Genomic DNA, 22,557 nt, shown 5'->3' on the forward strand with positions numbered 1-22,557 from the left:
GTTCATCTGTAGCGACAGCGATCTTTCAAAGTTTACTATATTCGGACGCCGCAGTGCTGTCATCATCAGCTTAGCAGCTCGCCTCTGGCCCGCCTACATCAGATACACCGATTTTATTGGTTCCCACTATTGCTTACGTATTGCAGTAACCTGCATCATTGCTCGATGCCAGAGTGTCTTGCAGAGACAATTCAAATTGTGCTCTCGCGAGACCTCTGGATTTCCAGGGTAGAGAGCTTTCTGACCCTGTCAGAAACGCAACTAAAATGTTTAAGGCCCAGAAAGATAGTAAGGACATTGTTAAAATAGTACGTGTGACTTCAGTGATTCAACTGTATTGTTATAAAGCTACAAGAATACTTTTTGTGCACAATGAAAACAAAAATAACAACTTTATTCAACAATTTCTTCTGTTCAGTGTCAGTTTTCGATGCACGTTCACAAGAATACCATGAAGAATTAGTTGAATAAAGTAATTAATTTTAGTTTTCTTTGTGCACAAAGTATTCTCGTAGCTTCGGGTTTGGAGCGACATGAGGGTGAGTAATTAATTTTTTGGTTAATTATCCCTTTAATGACCTGATATACTGACAACAAAGTACAAATAAGACATTCGCTCAAGAGACCGTTCACATAGAATGAGTTTTTCCATTTTCTTTTTATCTAAATGCACTAGACAACCATGTTTGACCACTGCACTTCTTATAGAAACGCAATGTGCAAGACTTTTGAAAAATGAGCACAAGATGAGCACAGTGGTCAAACTTGTCCATCTAGTGTGTGTTTATATAGAATGGAAAGAAACAATGGAAAAGCATGACTGGTCTTTAACAAGCTGGTTGCTGTGATTTTGCCAAGACAGACATGTTCCTGGATCAACATCTTTTGTTGATCCTGGATCAGCATTACTGTCCAAAAATATAGACTTAACCCAATCCCTACCCCTAAACCTAACCCTACCCATAATTTATTTCTCAAATCAGAGGGAAATGATAGCCCATTAACAAGGGTGTAGAAGTACCTAACCCTGATCAGAAGCCTAAAACTGACTTTTCCTGAAAAGCTGTATACTTTTTGAAATCACGTTCAAGACACTGAGGCTTGCATATAGACAAGCCACAGGTTTCTTCTACTTCCAATAGTCTTCCAAATCTACATTGCCTCCAGAAGCCTTCGGTCGGTCTGGTACCAGCCTGGTACCATCACATACAGGTACAAAATCACATTCCAGGACATTCTCATTCACTGTTCCTTGCTAGTGGAATGATCTTCCCAACTCCATACAAAATTCTGTCATTACTCACCCTCATGTTGTTCCAAACCCGTAAGACCTTAATTTGTCTGGGAAACACAACTGACACGTTCAAGGCCCAGAAAGGTAGTAAGAACAATCTTAAAATAGTCCATGTGACATCAGTGGTTCCACCATAATTTTATGAAGCTACAAGAATAGTTTTTGCGTGCAAAGAACACACAAATTACTTTATTTAACAATTTCTTCTCTTTCATTCAGTCTCCGTGTGCATTCCTCAGCTTGTAAACAAGGTGATGTTATCACATGGACTATTTTAATGATGTCCTTACTACCTTTCTGGGCCTTGAATGTTTCAGTTGCACTGTTATCTATGCAGATTTCAACAAAAATATCTTAATTTGTGTTCCACAGATGAACAAAGTTCTTACAGGTTTGGAACGACATTAGTGTGTGTAATTAATAACCTGACATACTCGCAGCAAAGTACTTTCTGTGTGAATGGCCCCTCAGAAGTCAATTGTTGTTTGAAATAATTAAGCAACAAGAAAATTCAGCAAACAAGACGCAAGTGCAGTGGTCAAACTTGTCCATCTAGTGTGTGTTTACGTAGAAAAACCATGTAAAAGCATAACTGGTCTTCAACAAGCCCACATCACACCTCTGTCTATATCTTTGCACACTACCGGTTGCAGCTTGCATCAAATTCAAGACACTGAGGCTTGCATACAAAACAGCCACAGGTTCCTTCTACTTCCACTCACTCTTATGAATCTACATCCCCTCCAGAAGTCTGTTGGTAAATGAGGCTCTCAAGTGAGCGGTGTCTCGTGGTACCATCAGAGAGAGGTGCAAAATCACTTTCCAGGCCATCTAATTCACTGTTCCTTGCTGGTGAAATGATTTTCCCGACTTTCCCGATCTTTGTAGTTACTGACCATTTTCACATTTAGAATTAAAAGCACAAATCGTCGGGAAATCAAACCATCCGAGAAGCACGTGAATGCAGCAACTATCGTTACTTGTGCTCTGACTGCAGCAGGTGGTCTGCCGTTAGCTTAGCTAGCTACATTAAACACGCTTAACTTAAAATGCTAAAAACTAAATGTTCTAAAGTGTGGCTATATTTCACGAGAAATGATTCAGACACCGCGACATGCAGCAGATGTTTTACAACAGTTGTGTGTAAAGGGGGAAACACGTCAAACATTTGAGGGCACATGGAATAAACTTGAAAGCAGAGGGATGTACCGTGTTTGACAGTTTGCGGACATCAGCTGGCCTGGCACTATCAGCAGGGCGCGATTTGCTCTAGTCTATGCATCCCTGCCTCTGCTGAATTATTTTTATTCCCGGTGGAGATAAAGCATCCCGTGAAGCTCTCGTACTTCCTGAATCAAATCGTCTAAATCAAATGATTCACCGTAAGGTTACTTGCTTTTAAGTTTCGTTTTGAATCAAATGATTCGCGATCCAATTGGAGCGCTTCGAAACAGTGAATCATTTTGCGACGCAGTGGTTTACTAATTCGTAAATAGTTTCAAATAGTTTCAAAAAGCTCTGTTTATACTTTGCTCACTTTTTCTATATAATTTATTCGTTGTTTGAAATAGTGTTAATTTCGTCACCTATTTTTAATTTAGTCTTAGTCTTAGTCTTGTGCCAAATGTCCTTGTTAGTTTTAGTCATATTTAGTCATTCACATATCTTTTTTTGTTAGTCAAGTTTTAGTCGACTAAAAGTCTCGTCATTTTAGTCTAGTTTTAGTCAAAAGAAAACTCAAGGTATCTTAGTCAAGTTTTAGTCGACTAAAAGTCTTTTAATTTTAGTCTAGTTTTAGTCAAAAAAGAACTCAATATATTTTAGTCTAGGTTTAGTGAAAAAATTGTAGTCTTTTTTTAAAATAACACTGAGATTATTACAATTATTACTGATATAACAATTATTACTGAGATTATTACTGATACACATTTCAGTAAAAAAAAAGTGTTTCACATATCTCAAACATTGGTTAAATGTCAAAATTACCTTACAAAATACACTTGTTGAATGATTTTTGTTGAATGCAAATGTTAAACGTGTCTGGTTTTCAATATCTGATTTAGGAGACACATTCACAAATGATTAACCCTTTCAATGGTGAGTTTAAAATATTCTAGCGGACCCCTGAGAGTGAGTTTTTTTTTAAGCGACAGTTTTTTTAGAACGTTCGTCCTTATTGTTTCCATGGCGACGCATCAAGCTTGTCACGTGACACAACACAGACACAATAAAACTGTATGACAGATAGATCGCTTTTATTTCGTTTTTCCTTTTTTATCCAGAATACTCACACACTTGCTTACCATGCCATGAACTATCTAATATTCCGATTCACAAATATCTGTGAATTAGTATGTTTCGTCGTTTAAAACCCTGTATAAATGATCTGGATCGTAATCTGTAACGTGAGATGGGCGCGGCCATGTTTGTTCGCGCTGCCGTTCAGAGACAGGCTGTCAGCCGTATTTACAGCACATACATTCATCCGTTTCTCCCGAAATACATGCAAGTAAGTGGCTGGTGAACTAGAAGAGGAATGGAGTGAACTTTTTAGTTACTAAGCCTATGTGTATGTGATATGAATAAAACACATCGGCAAATTATATTTGAATAGATTGTTATTTGCTGCTTCCATAGACCTATGTGTGTATTTTACAAACTCTAAATGTCTCCTTTTACTAGTACTTATGTGTATTTAAATGTCTGAAACCTAAAATAAGCGTAATGTGGTTAAAAACACTGCATAGTTGTGATCATATGACAAGAGCAGAGCTCGTCAGTCTCTGGCTCAGCGGCGCCAGCCAGCGCACCAAAGCGCAGTTTGAATATTTTAAAGCCGTAACAGCTGATGAAAAAGCAGAGACGATTGTAGACGAAAATGAAGAGAGATTTTATCTTAGTTTTTATTTTATGCAAAACATTTTCGTCTCTTCTTTTTTCGTCAACAATAATGCATGTTAATTTAGTCTTAGTCAGAGTTTTTGGACAGTGGTGCAGTCTTGTCATCGTCTCGTCTTAGTCATGAAAAAAAGGGTCGTTGACGAACATATTTCGTCTCGTCTCGTCTGACGAAATTAACACTAGTTTGAAATCAAATCATTACAATTAATAGGCCTAACTTACAATGTTTTTATGAAATTGTGATCACATTAGACAGTTTTCGTATTAAAAACATTTCATGACCTGACACATAACAAATTACACTAACAGTTTGGTCACCCTCCCACCTATAGGGAGAGAAAAAAGGTTTTCAAAAGCATCCCCCCTCTGCCCCCTGGTTTAGACTAGAAGGGAGACAGATCTAACCACTGGGCATGCGCACATCAATCTAACGTTATTTTCTTATCACACTGTACAACATTAATACTGTTTTTGTATTATAGTAAGGGCTAAGTTAAGGGTTGGGGTAGGTGTAGACGTTAAAAAGTATCTAAAAGTCTAAAAGTATCGGTTCAGGCACCGATTTGGCACAGGTATCGAGAAAAAAAAAAACGATATCCAACCCTAATCCGGAATGTTGAATCTTTGACAATATTCAAGAAATGCCTGACAGGGGTGAGAAAACAGCAGTTAGGAAAGCATCTCAACATAGCGATGTTGATATGTTTGCACCAGATCTGCAGTGTGACACTTAAAGGGATAGTCCACCCAAAAATAAAAATTCTGTCAGTAATTACTCACCCTCATGACGTTCCAAACCCGGCAAGACCTTTGTTCGTCTTCAGAACATAAATTAAGATATTTTTCATGCATGTGTCATGGTTCTCTCGTGAATCAAAGACTGACACTGAAGAAAAGAAATTGTTGAATAAAGTCATCGTTTTTGTTTTCTTTGCACACAAAGTATTCTTGTAGGTTCATAACATTATGGCTGAACCACTGATGTAACATGGACTATTTTATTGATGTCTTTACTAACTTTCTGGGCCTTGAACGTGTTAGCTGTCTATGGAGGGTCAGAAAATCTCAGATTTTATAAAATATATTGCAGTCTCTTGCAGGTTTGGAATGACATGAAGGTGAGTAATGAATGACAGAATTTACATTTCTGGGTGAATGAACTATCCATTTAAGATTAATAAAGGCATGTCACGTTTATTTCTACAGCTCTTTATTCAGTATACTACTTTAAAACAAGCAGCTTTACTTTATTAAACATAAAAAAACAATGTCCATATCACTTCCAATTAGAATTACCACTTAAATTTCTACTATAAAGCATATGACAGCTGTGACAATGATTGCTTATCAAGATCAACTAAAAACTAGATTTTCAAAAGTATGTGACGTCCACAGCATAGAATCTTGATGACTGACGTCATCTTGAATGAATTATTGGTTGCACTCTGGTTTATTATTGTAGGGACTTTATATTTTAATGCCCTAAACATGATGCTGAACAAAATGAACTACATGTTGGCTGTATGGTCTCTTAGGCGGTCCTTGGCCAATGAAAGCGGCAATGAAGTCCAGAGCTTCTGCTGTGTTTAGATGGTCTGGCCACTCGAGAGAACCTATTATGTAATCGTCACAGACCAGCAGTTGCTCAGTTTGTTCTTCGATTTCACTTCAAGCACATTGGGTCCTTTACACTCTTAAAAATAAAGCTTCCAAAACGTTTTCCAAGAATGTTTTAGTGAACTGCTATTCTGTGCATTGAAAAGGTTCTTCATGGAACCATCACAGTCAGTAAAGAACCTTTATTTTTAACAGTGTCTATTGAAACATGACAGAGTGAAGAATGTTACTCAGCATCTTATTTCCTGTATTCCTGATTAGCGCATCATTACGCGCAAGGGCCAATATTTATCATATTCTAGTCAGAATGATTCCTAAGGGCCTTAAATCACAGCAGAGAAGCTGAGGGAACTGTTATTGATGAGCTTGTAAAAGCAGCCTGACCTGGAGCTAAGGTGAACGCGAACGAACTGCAGACTCCTGCGATTTTATTGGCAAACGCCTGGAATGTGCTCAGGGCAAGCAGCCAGGCCGCATTAACAGACGGACTGCTGACTTCCCAGAATACCACCACTCTGCAAGTCCATTCCGGAAACGGCTCTCGCTCTATATCTGTGCAGGGGACGAATTAAGTGCTGTGATGTGGTTTTCCCTCTATCACTCACTCATCCTTCAAAAGCCTAGATATCTATCCTTCTCCCCAGAGCTTTGAGAGTTTTGATGCCAGATTTGTAGTGCTCTTAGAGGAGGAAAAGAGCCCCTAGCGCTCTAATGGCCCGGAGCAAACCACGCGCCACATTCTCAACGTCCACCCCAAACCTCATGTTGCATCTGAAGAAATGAAATACTAGCAGTAGCATAAGTGGAAGCAAATGGGAATTGTATAAATTAGAGTGCATATTAGGTGAAATAAACTCAATGCCTTTGCAGTCTACATATTTCTGAGAAAAAAAAGAGGGAACAAGAGAGATTATAGATAATATTTCTAATGATTTACTGATGTAAATTTGTCGTTGTTGAATCTCAAGTGCCCCGGAAAATAAAATAATATTGTACTCAAGTAAAAATAATGCGTACTACAAAATAATGGCAGGACGACATTCTTTTAAAGTTATTTCTATTGAGTTTCCTAACAAGATACACCAAAATAAAATAAATAAACATAAAACAAAAGAAAATATAATATAATACACAAACAAATAAATAAATAATACTAACTAAAAATATATATTAAATGTGACCCTGGGCCACAAAATCAGAGATCATGAGACTGAGATCTATACATTATCTGAAAGCTGAATAAATTGATAGGATAGGACAACATTTAGCCGAGACACAACGATTTGAAAATCTGGAATCTGAGTGAGCAAAAAAAAAAAAGTAAATATAAGAAAATCGCCTTTAAAGTTGCCCAAATGAAGTTCTTAGCAATGCATATTACTAATCAAAAATTAAGTTGAGATTTATTTATGGTAGGAAATTCACAAAATATTTTCATGGAACATGATCTTTACTTAATATCCTAATGATTTTTTGGCATAAAAGAAAAATTTATAATTTTGACCCATACAACGTTAAAAAAAAAAAAAAAAATTATATATATATATATATATATATATACATATATTAGTGGTGGGCCGTTATCGGCGTTAACGTGCTGCGTTAACGTGAGACTCATATCGCGCGATAAAAAAAATATCGCCGTTAATCTATTCTCAAAGTTGGGTTGGGAGCTGGGTCTAAACTACGCAAGATATGATGACTTTCACCTTGATATTTTAGCGCGGATGACGTATATCTAGTCGAATTGCACTGTAGGGGGCGAGAACAAGTCTTCAACTTCTGTGAAATTACCACATCAAATGAGACGCGCAGACATGGATGCAGTTATGAAGCCGCTTCAGGGCAGGTGCGTGCGTTGCTAGACCCTTTTTACTGGGGCACGTGCCCCAGTGAAAATCTGCTGTGGCCCAGTAAAATCTCAAGTTTGAGTTATAATTTACTTTGATAATCCCGAAATAAAGACATTAAACTATATGCAACAACTGAATTGACGCTTCTAAAAGCAACGCAGTTTATTGGAAGACTATGCACGCAGATAGGCTATCCATACCCGCGCGCCTGTGTATTTTACGGGAACGCGCACGTCGTACAGCCTTTTGCGCAGAAGTACTTGGTTACACAAGTTTGTATAGTTAATTGTGTTGTAAATGCAATTGTCAAGCAGTTTGTAATGCATTTTGGAAACAGGATTTGAGCGCCTGGTCTAATGCGCCACCTGGCTTGAGAAACCCGTTCTCAAAGACTTACTTTTAGTCATTATTTGGGTAGCACACATATTCTGAATGCCTTCAGCAGAATTTAAATTAGCCATTTTAATCTAGATTAATCTAGATTAATTTCAAGATTTAATCTAGATTAATCTAGATTAAAAAAATTAATCTATGCCCACCCCTAATATATATATATATATATATATATATATATATATATATATATATATATATATATTACGGCTGTCAAAATTAACGCGTTAATAACTCCTTAACGCATATTCAATTAACGGCACTAATTTTATTAACGCGCGATTAATGCAGCGCGCATTTTCTGTTTGACCCACTACCTAGCAGTTAAAGAAATGGATGCACAATGTTGCCAACCTAGCGAAAAGTGTCTAGCAACAATACATAAACATATAATTGGACAAACCTAATATAGTTTCTGAGGCTCTCCGGTTTTGCCAAATGAGCGTGAGGTCTCCCAATGCGCGCGCACCTCCCTCTTTTTATTTCTGCGTCTGCTCTGTTCAGCGAGCGGCAGTGGAGCGGCTTTCAGTTAAACCAGATATTCTGTTGCTTCCAGTGCTTGAAGTGGGCCGGTACGCAGGCACGTCTGTATTTTATCCTTTTGCGTACTTGCGTACCGGCACTTCTGCCATATTTAATGAATGCAAGCGGAGTCGGTCTACGTTATTGGTGCTGTGGGGTTGATGCGTAAAGCCACATACGAGTATGCAAGCGAAAACGGCGTATTAAATGCACGTCAAACACATGCATATCATATGCACGCCAAAGTTAATTTCAGCTTATTAATAGCACGCCAAATAGAAATAGAAAATCGTGCTAGTGCGCATTTTCATGAGACCAGGCTCTCGAATCAGTACATTATAACGAAAACAATACCTTAAAAAATAAAAGAAGCAGGTTTTTGGGATTGACAGCCCTAATATATATATATATGAGAGATTACATATGTGACCCTGGACCACAAAACCAGTCATAAGGTTAAATTTTACAAAACTGAGATATCAATAAATAAGCTTTCTATTGATGTATGGTTTGTTAGGATAGGACAATATTTGGCCGAGATACATCTATTTGAAAATCTGAAATCTAAGGTTGCAAAAAATCAAAATACTGAGAAAATCACCTTTAAAGTTGTCCAAATTAAGTTCTTAGCAATGCATTTAACTAATCAAAAATTACATTTTGATAGGTTTACAGTAGGAATTTTACAAAAAAAACCTTCATGGAACATGATCTTTACTTAATTTCTTAATGATTTTTGACATAAAAGAAAAATCAATAATTTTGACCCATACAATGTATTTTTGGCTATTGCTACAAATATACTCCAGCGACTTAAGACTGGTTTTGTGGTCCAGGGTCACATATAATAATGATTTACAGATATAAATTTGTTGCTGTTCAACCATGCCAGTGCCATGGAATAAAATAATATTTTACTACCAAAACAAATAAAATAAAATAAAATTTTATTAAATTAAAATTATAAAATTAAATAAAATGTAATTAAATGAAAATTATAAAATAAAATAAATTATACGCTAAATGTCCGATTTGCGAACCAATTGCTCTTTTGAGCCATTTCTTTTCTTTGATGAATTGTTCGAAAAATATATATTAAATAAATATATGCTGAATAAATGTTGTAAACAGTGAAGCTCAATGAAATGTATTTTTGAAACTGAAAATATACTTAGTATTTATTTATATCAACTTTCATATGCAAAAAAAAAAAAAATTAAATACATTTTCAAAAGTATACAAAAAGTACAACAAAAAAATATATTGGTAGAAAATGTATTTATTTATTTTAGCAAATATAGTTTTTTGCCATTTGTTGTAACTTTTGCTATATATTCACAGAGAGAAGCAACATCACTGATTTATATTTGAAATATCGAATTATATTAAAAATTACTGAGTAATATCCAGATTAATTTGGTTCATTGTAGGCAATATAGTGACCAAAACTGTTTTTATTATGCGATGGAACATCCAAAATGTAAAAAATTTATAATAATTTATTTATTAATATTTTATTATAAATGCTTTAGAATAATATTTATCTATTATATAATTATGACAAGCACTATTTGAATAAATCTTAATTGAAAATCTTTTCTGGTTCATTCACACTACATTATAAAATAATAATAATTTCTAAATAATATTTTAAATTACTTGCTTTGGTACAATAACAACATAAACGCTAATTATTTAATTTAGGAAACAACATGCTGACTTTATAATATCACACTTAAATTTGGCCTTCCTTGGCACCGCTTTGAAAACCCTAGATTTAAATGAATATTTTTGGGCCTGACAGCTGGAAAAACGCCTCGCCTAATTTGGATGCAAGCGGACGGAAACGTTGAGAGGATTTGGCTGGGATGCTTGATTAGAAAATACAGTCTGAGGTTTGGGCCTTCAGGCGCTTACATTATAGAGGAGGTATGTGCAGGTGGCGGAGCTCAGCCAAATGGACTCACAGAGATTTGTTCCCCAGCGATTGACTCTGCGGCAGACAGAAGGAACGGGATGAGCTGTACGGCCCCTGCCTGCCACACACAGATACTCAGCTGCTCCCCTTTCACAACTCGCCTGTGATTCAGTGCAGGAGTGAGACACTGTCTGGTGGTTTAGGACTGTGTCTGCTCCTCATCACACACTCACACGCTCTGCCAGGCGGGGAGGAAAAAGAAGAAAAACAGTGATGAGACATGATGAATGTAGGACAGGAAGGCCACAGCCAGACAGAGTCTTAGACAGCCGTAAACCACTTTTGCAAATGCAGAGATTTGTTGTGTAGGCGAGAGACCACAAGCGTTTTGCATGCAAACAGGTCGTAGATGTTCGGTTTCGTAAAAGACTTCAATCCTGACCCAGACGTTAAACCTTTACGCATTGCATATTACGCTTTCAGTCTCGCCGCGTTGGCAACATTCAACCAAATGCACGCTGTAATTAAAAACATGCGGCGGTAGGGAGGACTTGTCCGTGCAGATTGGGAAAAGGACAGCAAGTTTAAGCTCATCCAGAGCTTTGGATGCGGGCCCGGAAACAGAAAGCCCGGCTATGAAGGTAACAGCGTCTACACAGGCTTTCTTGTGAGGCTCTACCTCCCGTGAACCCCAGACTCGTACATTTGTGGGAGAATTGGCAGCTGTCTGAGAGACGGTCTGCCTTTGTGAAACGCTGCAACGCACATTCCACTGAGTCTGTGGTCAGACAGTTGTTTTTATCAGTATTTAGAGGATGAATGGTGGTGGATGGGGTTGTTTGGGTGCCTGGATTTGCCGGATCTGTAAATAGGGGAGGGTTGAGACATCAGGCACCCGGCTAACGCTTCTGACAGCCTCGGTCCGTCTGACATCACAGACAGAGACGCCACTGACGTCGAGGGTGGAGAAATCTGGCAGAAGAGAAAATAACTCAAATTACTTTCATTCTAGACTTCATTGTTTCTGGCACAACAAATATTTGTGGTGCGCTGAGCAAGTACGACAGCAAGCTATAGCTATTTTTACGCAGAACGTTATATAAAGTTATATATAAAAAAAATAAGCTTGCACTATCAAAACTGCATTTTTCTTAGAAAAAAAAGCATAAAGTCAAATTCTACTATTACATTAATGTAAAATACTTCAAATAAAACGTTTGAAAGTGCTTTCTAAGTGGCTGACAAAGTGTTTTTAAGTTTCGAAGAGTACTAAGTGCTTTCTAAGTGGCCTACAAAGCAAGAGACGTGCTATTTTTGTGTATCCTACACACTGGAAGGGTTATATTATAAATCTAACTAGTGACCACAAACAAAAACAACATTATTTTAATTTGATAAATAAACTTGCACTGTCAAAATTGCATTTTTCTGAGAAAAAAGTATCAGGTCAAATTCTACTATTACATTAATGTAAAATACTTCAAATAAAACGTTTAAAAAAGTGCTTTCTAAGTGGCTTGCGAAGCAAGACACGTGCTATTTTTGTGTATTCTACACACTGAAAGGGTTATATTATAAATCTAACTAGTGACCAAAATCAAAAACAGCATTATTTTAAATTAAAAAATAAGCTTGCACTATCAAAATTGTATTTTTCTGAGAAAAAAAGCATCAAGTCAAATTCTTCTATTACATTAATGTAAAATACTTCAAATAAAACGTTTAAAAGGGCTTTCTAAGTGGCTTACAAAGCAAGATACTTGCTATTTTTGTGTATCCTACACACTGAAAGGGTTATATTATAAATCTAACTAGTGACCACAATCAAAAACAACATTATTTTAATTAAAAAAATAAGCTTGCACTGTCAAAATTGCATTTTTCTGAGAAAAAAGTATCGAGTCAAATTCTACTATTACATTAATGTAAAATACTTCAAATAAAATGTTTAAAAATGCTTTCTAAGTGGCTAACAAAGCAAGATACTTGCTTTTTTCGTGTATCCTACACACTGAAAGGGTCATATTATAAATCTAACTAGTGACCAAAATCAAAAACAACATCAAGCCAAATTCTACTAATACATTCAATAATTCAAATAAAACGTTTACGAACATTATAAACAATTTTTACTTTGGTTGAAAAGCGAAAATGAAACTACTGGTGTGTGGGAAATGTCCTAGACCTAGACAAACAAACAAGGGCTTTTTTGCATGTTTTGCACACTACATTTTATTGCATCAGGTTGTTTTGGTATACAAGTCTTAGCATGTTTCAGATGATAAAAAAAAACACTTAGACACTTGAAAAACACAGTAAGCAGTGGTCACAGTCCAAAACAACATTAATTCAGTTGACTTCAGAGTTTGATGCAATTTGAATCTTCTTTTGTAGTCTCTTGCAAAACAAATATTTGTGGTGTACTAAGTGCTTTCTAAGTGGCCTACAAAGCAAGATACGTGCTATTTTTGTTTATCCTACACACTGAAAGGGTTAACGTTATATTATAAATCTAACTAGTGACCACAAACAAAAACAACATTATTTTAGCGCACTTTGAATACAATTTGGAGGTAATTATTTTATTGTTATTTGATTTATTGTCAGGAAATTGACAACGTGACAGACAGACAAGACAGAGAAGTTTGCTTCTAGTATAAAACAGTCTTAGCTTTCAAATTTGGTCATTTTTAAAGAAATTCAAACAATTCATACCATTACGTGGGTCTTTAAAGTGTTGTGAAAGATCGTTGTAGCCTCCAAGTTCAAGAGGCAGGTGAAAAAACATGAATGAACATTATTATGTATTTTATTTCACCCGCGGAAAGACGTTAATACAGTAACTTACATACCATATTTCAAGATTAAATCCACCGAAATTAATCTTCTTCTTCTGACTATTTTGTTGGACAAAATGGCGGATTCGGCCTTGTGATTGGTCAGATCGCCTGTCAATCAATCTCCCATAGGTAATGATGCCCAATGTCATCTTATAACCAAATGCAACATAAAAAAAGTCCACAATACGATGTTTATTGTGATATTAAAAAAAAAGAACAATGAAGAATTGAAAAAATGTCACATTTCGTAAATTTTGAAGTTAAATTATTCTATCGAATGCACTTTGAGAGTTCAAAATAAGAGCTCCAACCCATGTTCTTAATTAAGAAAACTTGAGTCAGAAAAAAGTCAGTGAATTGACTTGTACCTAAATTTTAAAAGGGACTTAACCATCTTTTTATTTGTGATATACTGTCAATAACAATGACAGTAATGGCATATGTTGTAAAACAATTGCACTACAAAATAATGCAAATTACCATTTCATAGGTATATTATTTTTGCTTTACACTACAGTAGGGAAAATACAATACTTCCTAATTTCTACACTTGAAAGAGATGTTTTGAATTTGAAAACACTTTTATTTTAAAGGAAACAGCAGGAGAGCTTTTATTTTGAAGGAAAACTCCAGCTTCAGTGAAAGCAGGCTTACAAAAACACTTCTCCCTAAAAATCTAGTGAAATGCTGTAATTATCTGCCATGAAAATAAAGCATAACTGGTGGGCGTTGTGTTCCCAAACACACGCTAAACTCACAGCACAAGCAATAAACAAGTTCACTGCATTCATTCACTGTGAACTGAGCCGTTCTGAGGTGCGGAAAACACCGGATCATGAGCTGATTGCCTGAATGAAGTGCACGCGTTTCGCTTTGAAACATGCAGCGAAAACAGATTTGATGAAGGGATTAAGCCATATTGTGCTTTCGATTTCAGTTCGTTTGACAGATATTGTGTCAAAGCATAATGGCACAAAACACAACTTTAAAGACCTTTTATGTTAGAATAAGAAGTTTAAATATATTTTAAAAACTACACTTTTGTTTCATTTTGTCATGTGACCACCATAATATCGAGAATTATCAAAAATCCACTCAGAACACCCTACAAACCTGCCAAAACACCCACGAAAAAACATAGAAACCACCCACAACACCCTAGTAACACTTGGCAACCACCAGAAGACCCTAAAAACCACAGATATCCGTGCTAGCAAGGAACTTTCATTTATGTGTATGCAGTTAACTAGTGCTCACAGTCTAAAACAACATTATTGCAAAGCACTTCGAATAATATTTTGATGTGTTTGATGCATTATAATCATAATCTCTAATTTATCATGGTGGGGTCACTCTCATAAGCCGAACAGTATCTGAACTTCAGTTACCTCTGAGGTAACAGCAACACCACAGGATTTAATGCGCTCCTATCCTCTCTAGAGTTCCAACCAAAATAGCACTCAAGCAAATGGGTATTGCTTACAAAGTTAACCCTTACACTGACAGTGTCAGAGCTCAAAACAGATCAGACGAAACATGGTTGTCTCCTGTTCTCAAACAGCTAATTATCTTTGTGCATCTCCTTTCAGTTCACAGGCACTGGCGGTAGGCCACGCACAGAGCGCAAGACTTACAGTGACCCATTTTCTGTTAACCTCAATTTCCTGAAAAAAAAAAAAAAACCTGCACTGATGCAGCCACTTCTTTTTTTTTTTTTTTCAGGAGGTCACTGAGTACTGATTAAGCTGGGAATGCTTTGATGGAATGATTGTGTTGTGTAATATCACTTAACCTGGAATTGATGCGGCCTGTTGAGAGATGAACAAACAAACAGATAACGACAGTGAAACCAAAAGTACTAACTCAAACGAGCATGTGTGAAGAACACTTGTAGAAGAGCAAAATATCATGAGACAAACAACAAACAAATGCAAGGTTTGTGACCTACTTAATGTGTATGTGTGTGTGTGTAATATATACATTTACATACACACGTATACACAAATTGTTAATAGAACAAAAACATTTTTATACATACGTATACACATTGTTTATACTAAGTTTAATATATACACACACACACATTATAAAAATGTATATATATATTTTTTTTTTATTTAAAAAAACATATACTATTATTATATTATTGTTATATTATTCAAATTGTTACAAATTTTACAATTTAAATTAATTTTAATATATATATTAACACACTGATGCGGAAAATGATTGATTTGGAGTCAGACGGGTGGGGTTAAAATAATTATACAATTTATTCAAATAGTTTCAGATAAAATTCATATATTTCAGAAGGGCAATGTATACCACAATCCAAACAATAGTCATAAATGAAAGGTTAAAACAATTAAGAGTCCATAAATCCATTAATTAGGAATAAACATTGATTTCAATGTTATATTAATAAGCCAATTCAAATCTGTTCAATAATAGTATGCTTCTTTGAGAAGATATACAAATGCAAAAATTATAAGAAATATTGCAATAATAATATTTACTGTCTTAAAAGTTGAGAATTCCATAAAAGCCCAATTGCAATTAATAAAGTCAAATTTAGTCAAATACTAATATCAAATCTGAGAAAAATAAGTCTAATAGAATTATATATTTTAGACAATAATATAATATTATATTATGCTTAGACTTTTTATATTAATATGCAACATTTTATGTATGCAAAATGTTTATTTATATTATATTTACACAATTAATATAAAATATAGATTAATACAATATATAATTTAGATTTTTTCAATTGTATATATTAGGCAGAGGAGTAGGCGTAGGCGGAGGAGGAAGATGCCGCTAGTGAAGCCGCCCTCGCGCCCCGGACCTGAGCAGGGAGTGCGTGCGGCCGCCGGACTCCGCCCCTTGCCTGGACCCTTCCCAATTGAACACTGCCCCTCCTTCACGGAACCCCTTCACAACGAGGACACCAGATTCCCCCGTTTATTTGGACACTTTTATTTCCCCTTTGGACACTTTCACTTTCTGTTTAATAAAAGCCTCTCCGAGGCCTGACGCCACACTCACTGTGTCTGTTGTTTGCTCCTCCCGCCACAATATATAAATCTATACAGTATATAAATATACAACACTGTTTGTATTAAAAAGTATAATTTACAAATAAAGAACAGCATTTGTTCAAAATAGAAATATTTTCTAGCAAAATAAGTCTTTATCACTTATTATCAATTAAACACATCCTTGCTGAAAAATATTAATTTCTTTCAAAAAGAGAAAGAAAAAATGTACAGACCCCAGCTTTGAACGAGGTGTTTATTGCTTCAAAAGTTATCTATTTTAAATTAATGCTGTTCTTTTTATCGTTTTATTGATCAAAGAATCCTGAAAAAGTATCACAGGTTCCAATAAATAAATAAATAAATAAATAAATAAATAAAGCAGCACAACTGTTTCCAACACTGATAATAAATCAGCATTTTAGTGTGATTTCTAAAGGATCATGTAACACTTAAAGGGGTAATCGGATGCAAAACTCACTTTTACATGCTGTTTGAACATTAATGTGTGTTGGCAGCTTGTGTGCACAACTACCCTACAATGATAAAATCCACCCAGTGGTATTTTTTTTTAATCTTTAAAAGTAATATCCCCTTTTTAAAATCAGGGGCCGGATTCACGAATATCTTCTTAAGAAATAAATTAAGAAATTTCTTAAGATAAATTCTAAGAAGTTCGTAAGAATGTTCTTAAGTGCAATTCTTGAAAAAATCTTAAGATATTCTCAAATATGTTCTTAAGAACATCTTAATTTCTTTCTTAAGAAAAAAAAATGATACATCTATCTGAGTGAATACATGGCTGAAGACGCATTTATAAACACTTCAACGTCTTTTTTGCGGTTTCTGCAGATTATCCTAATAATCATAAGCACGCACATTTTCGTCACGACCGTGTCTGGCGCTCGGCTTCATGTTTTTAATGCGCCGTGTTTTTGAACCGTTACTTTTAAAGGGTCTGTCTTAAGCTTTGGCGATCAGTTTATTCACTTTTGAGTTGTATTTTGTTGCCTCGTCTGAATGAACGCTTCCGTTATGTGTGTGCGCTGCTACAGCAAACGCGTCCTGCACATGCGCTAAATACGGCCAAAGATTATGTCGTATTTTTATTTATTTTTTTATTAAATCTCCCTATCTGACTCGATTTTGTCGAGTTGCTACTAAGTTTTGATGACGGCAAAAAGTAGGGTCATGCACAGGCTAATCATGACAGATCATTGTTTACATTATTAGTCATTGCTGTCACTTCAGCGAACTCTTGCTCATCTCTAATAATAGTCCTAATATGTATTATATGTAGCTAGTAGTGTTGCAATGCTTAAATATAACAGTTAATTTGAAATAACCCAATCAATTAATTAAATAATTCTTACTATTTGGGATTTAAGACAAGTCTCGGGCTATCCTAACTTTAAGAAGTTATTTACGATGGTTTTTAAGAAGATTCTTTTCAAGAATTTGAATTTTCTTAATTTTTGTCTTAAGAACAATCTTAAGTAAAAAGATAAGAATATTCTTAAGATGATTTTTTTGGGAATACAAAATATTCTTAACTTTTTTCTTATTTTAAAAAATAAGAAGAAAATGGCAGTTAAGAAGAAATTTCTTCTTAAGAATGTTTCGTGAATCCGGCCCCAGGTCATTCTCAGCTTCTTGTCGGTGTGACGACACACCGACAGAGGCCGCTCCCACGATAGTAGATATAGTGACATGAGCGCCTTACCTTAGACCCGCCCTCACCGAGCTGAAACAGTCAGACTCTGATCGCCATTGTGTCGACTCAGGTGCAGGGGAAAACAAGAATGTCTCTGATTGAGCGACTGAGGTGTTCTGTTGTTGGATGTAATAATGAATATAGCAGGCGTCATTTACTCCCGACATCTGAGCCGCTGAAGACACAGAGGATTAACATTACTTTCGCTTTTGAAAGGAAAGTGCCGATCCCGATCTACATATGTGTCTATGTTTGTACGAATCATTCGTGATGCAGCTTCACCCACAGCAGAAGCGAGTATAAGGGTTTTTATGCATCTAATGTGCTAGTTAGCAAGTTTCGCAGCTAAACACGGCGAAAGTAAGCATTGCGGCTCGTCATCCCACTGCAGAGAGGGGCAGGGCGAGCAGAGCTCATTAGCATTTAAAGGTACATGCAACAGAATAGCTCGCTCTAAAAAGGGCTGATTTTGACCAGTGTAAAAAGAGTGTTTTTACACTACCATTGAGAAATTTTAATCAAAGTATGTTTTAGGGTCTTTAAGACCCTAAAAAATCATATCAATTTGTGGGAAATGGGCATCCGATGACCCATTTAGGACTAGAGTAATGGTGCTGAAAATTCAGCTTTGCATCACAGGAATAAATTATATTTTAAAGTATAATAAAATAGAAAACCACTATTTTAAATTGCAATAACATTTCACAATATACATTTTTTTCTCTGTATTTTTAATAAAAAAACAGCCTTGATGAGCAGAAAAGTCTCCTTTAAAAAGCATTAAAAATTCTGATACCCAACTTTTGAGCAGCAGTATATATCTATATCTATATAAATTGTTTTATTTTTTTTTTAAATACTATATTATTTATTTCATATTTACTGATTTTAATAAGTACATATATATACACATATATAGCATGAATGTGAGATCTCATCAGTGAAACTCATTACTCTTGGCCCCTCCCCCATTGCACAATTATCTACATACAGATCCCTCCCCCACTACACACACTCACGGCGAGCCCGCGCCGCTGCATGAATCATATAAGACTCTGCACATGGATCCTGGCAGCTGCCACCTGCTTTGGCACTGATAAAGCAAATCTCACAGATTCACAAAAAATTCCGTTCAAATTCCTTCAAAAGCACACGGTCTCCTTTAAGAGCACACAGCGTGTCAAATTAATTGACGCCCCTCATTTTGTGCCCTTTAACTCTTGCCAAATGAAAGCAATCACACTGAGCTCATTGTAACGCCTGCGGTCTCACTTCATGTTCTTCATATTATGACCTTTCAGCTTTATACTGCATACTGCTATGAGAAACCGCAACGTGATCGCCGCATACAGAAACCTTCAGGCTTTTCTGACCAGAGCACAGAGAGAGAGGGCGAGGGGAGAAGTAAAATGCTGGCAGGGCCGAACATTTGATTCAGACATTGCTGAGTCCCAGCCCCCATCCTGAGCTCAGTCTGCAGGTCTCATATGGGCACCATTTGGCTGTCTGAATGTGCAGCTATTCTGCACAGCAGGTTCCTGTGAAAGACTCTACCTGCTGTTGAGATGTTATGCATGTCGATAGGAACACGCCGTTCCGTGCACATATAGAGTCGTGACTATAAATGTCCTTTTTTTTATACAAAACTGTTCGCCATTCACAACATATTTTACTATCAAAGGTGCAGATTGTGAGTTCCTCTGGGTTCAGTTGAAGGCCATGCTGTAATATTGCATGATTGGATCCCTTTAATCTTTTTAAAAAATGATGATCACGTAAAAATGAATTACATTATTTATTCCATAAAGGGGTTATGTAATCCCTAGGTGGTATTTGCCCCGGAAGACCAGCTGTATCACTGTTAACAAGAGCTGCTGTGGTCATACATACATTAGACATGATATCTTTTTATATTCCATGTATATAGTGTGTTTTGCAGTAATGTACAGTTTTACTGATTTATGGTACACCTTTGTTCAATATGAGCACAGAATACATCCAGAATGGTTTAAGACCTATAATGTAAGAGAGAGTGACACTTTATGCTTTTGTATACAGGTATTGCTATATAATGCATGTAGAATAATATTCACTACCATTTAAAAGACTGTGGTCAATTTATTTTATTTTATTCATTTATTTATTAAAATAATATTTATTCAGCACATAAGTATTAAACTAATCAAAAGTGACTGTGTTGAATTTATTTATTTTCTTATTTTATTTTCTTGTTTTCATTATTATGACTGTTGTCAATTTATGTATTTTTTTATTTATTTAATTTAATTAAATTCATTAATTCATTTATGGAATTAATACTTATTCAGCATAGAAGTATTAAACTGATCAAAAGTGACTGTGGTCAATTTATTTTATTTTATTATTTTGGTTTTATTTGTTATTATTTTACTTAATTTTATTTTTTATTATTTTATTTTATTTATGAAATTATTATTTAATACAGAAGTACTAAAATGATCAAAAGTGATAAAAAAGTGGTAAATAAATTTCATTTTATTTTATTTTTAAAGACATGTTTTTTATTTAAGACATTAATACTTTTATGGAACAAAAATGCATTAAATCAATCAAAAGTGACAAAACAAAAACCATTTAAATAGTTGTAAGATTTCTTTTGAACTTCTTATTCGTCAAAAAAAAAGTATCACAGTTTTGTCAAAAATATTAACATCTTGTAATGCAACTGTTTGCATTATTGAAAATAAATAAATATAAAAATAAATAAGCAAACTATATACACTACCAGTCAAAAGTGTGAAGTAAGATTTTTTTATTTCATTTTTTTTTAAGACATGTTTTATTTTTTTCAAAAGTGACAACAAAGACATTTCAATTGGACTTATTTTGAAGCTCTTATTCATCAAAGCGTATTGAAAAATAATAATATATATATCAGTCAAAAGTGTGGAGTGAGTAAGATTTCTTTTATTTTAATTATTTTTAAGAAATGTTTTTTTTTTTTTTTTAAGACATGAATACTTTTATGGAGCAAGAATGCATTAAATCGATCAAAAGTGACGACAAAGACATTTAAATTGTTGTAAGACTTCTTTTTGAACCTCTTATTCATCAAAGAATATTGAAAAGAATATATCAGTTTTATCACTGATAATTAACAATACATTTTCTTATGAACTGTCTTTTCTATCACAGGAATAAACTGTATTTTAATATATATTCAAACAGAAAACAGTTCTTTTAAATTGTAATAATTTCTACTATAAGGAAAGAATCAATGTGAGTATTTGTTATACTTTGGCTCAGAAATTTGTTCAAAATACTAAATATGATCTGGTGCTTACTGACACTTCAAATCATGAGGCTTCTTGAGCTGGACTATACTATTACTTACCTAAATAATCTTGTCATTTAAAAAATGAATGCCAAATAAAAATATCAACCAGCAACCAAACGGAAACACCCTTGCAGCCATCTTGAATCATGGCGATGACTTTTACACATCCAAGCACCACTAATATTGTCTTCAGTGATACAAATGCCCCTATAGTGTTAAAACATGCCCTCATTAACCTAGTTACACAAACCCAGCAGGACCAATCTCCGATCAACTTCCTTTAACCAAATCGCATGGTCAATCTCTGTAAGGGAAAACTGTCCTGAAAGCACACGCATGGAACAACCGGTCTTCTCACCTTAAAAGACCGGCTGTTGCACTCAGCGGCCGATCTATCTGACAGACATCCTCCTCCTCCCACGCCAGTTCTGTTCTGCTCAGTTCTGGCACAGCGCACCTCTAATCAGGGTTAAATTAAGCATCAGCTCTGCCGTGCCGTATACCAGCCACTTCGAGCATCCTCAGCTCTCCTGAGATTCAATGGAAGCTTAAAGTGAAATGCAGGCAAGTTTGTTGGCAGATTATGACCCTATACCATCTGCAAGCCTTTCAGATCAAAGCATGCCACTGATGAATAATGCATGGCAGCACTTGTGCAACCTATAACAATACAATAAGAGGTTCCAACGCACCACATGCCGCTAAAAATGCAACCTGGTGGTGGCGGTTTCCATAGAAGTACCTTAGGCACACCATAATAGATGGAGAAATCTGCAAGAAATCACAAATCGCATGCAAAGTTAATGCAATCCAGCACAGTTTGACAGATAAAACCCATGCAACATTTGCATACAAGTCCACCTGACTGGTCCAGAATAGTAGTACATTTGTATTCTTACACAACAAGCTAGCAATTACATATGCTCAATAGGGGTTTTCAACTTCCTGCTTCCCACATATGGGCTTCCCATTATTTAGATAAATATTTAGTTATTAAAATATGTTACATTTTTGAATGAAAATTATATTGACTGCTTTATCCAATATTTTACGTATTAAAATATTTATTTTTTTAGGTTTGTTTTAATGAAGTCCTATCTGATGCATACTATTTTCATAGATTTCCCCAAATTTTAAAAAAGATTTAC

The sequence above is a fragment of the Garra rufa genome, chromosome 15 (assembly GCF_049309525.1).
Source record: "Garra rufa chromosome 15, GarRuf1.0, whole genome shotgun sequence".
NCBI classification, from domain to species: Eukaryota; Metazoa; Chordata; class Actinopteri; order Cypriniformes; family Cyprinidae; genus Garra; species Garra rufa.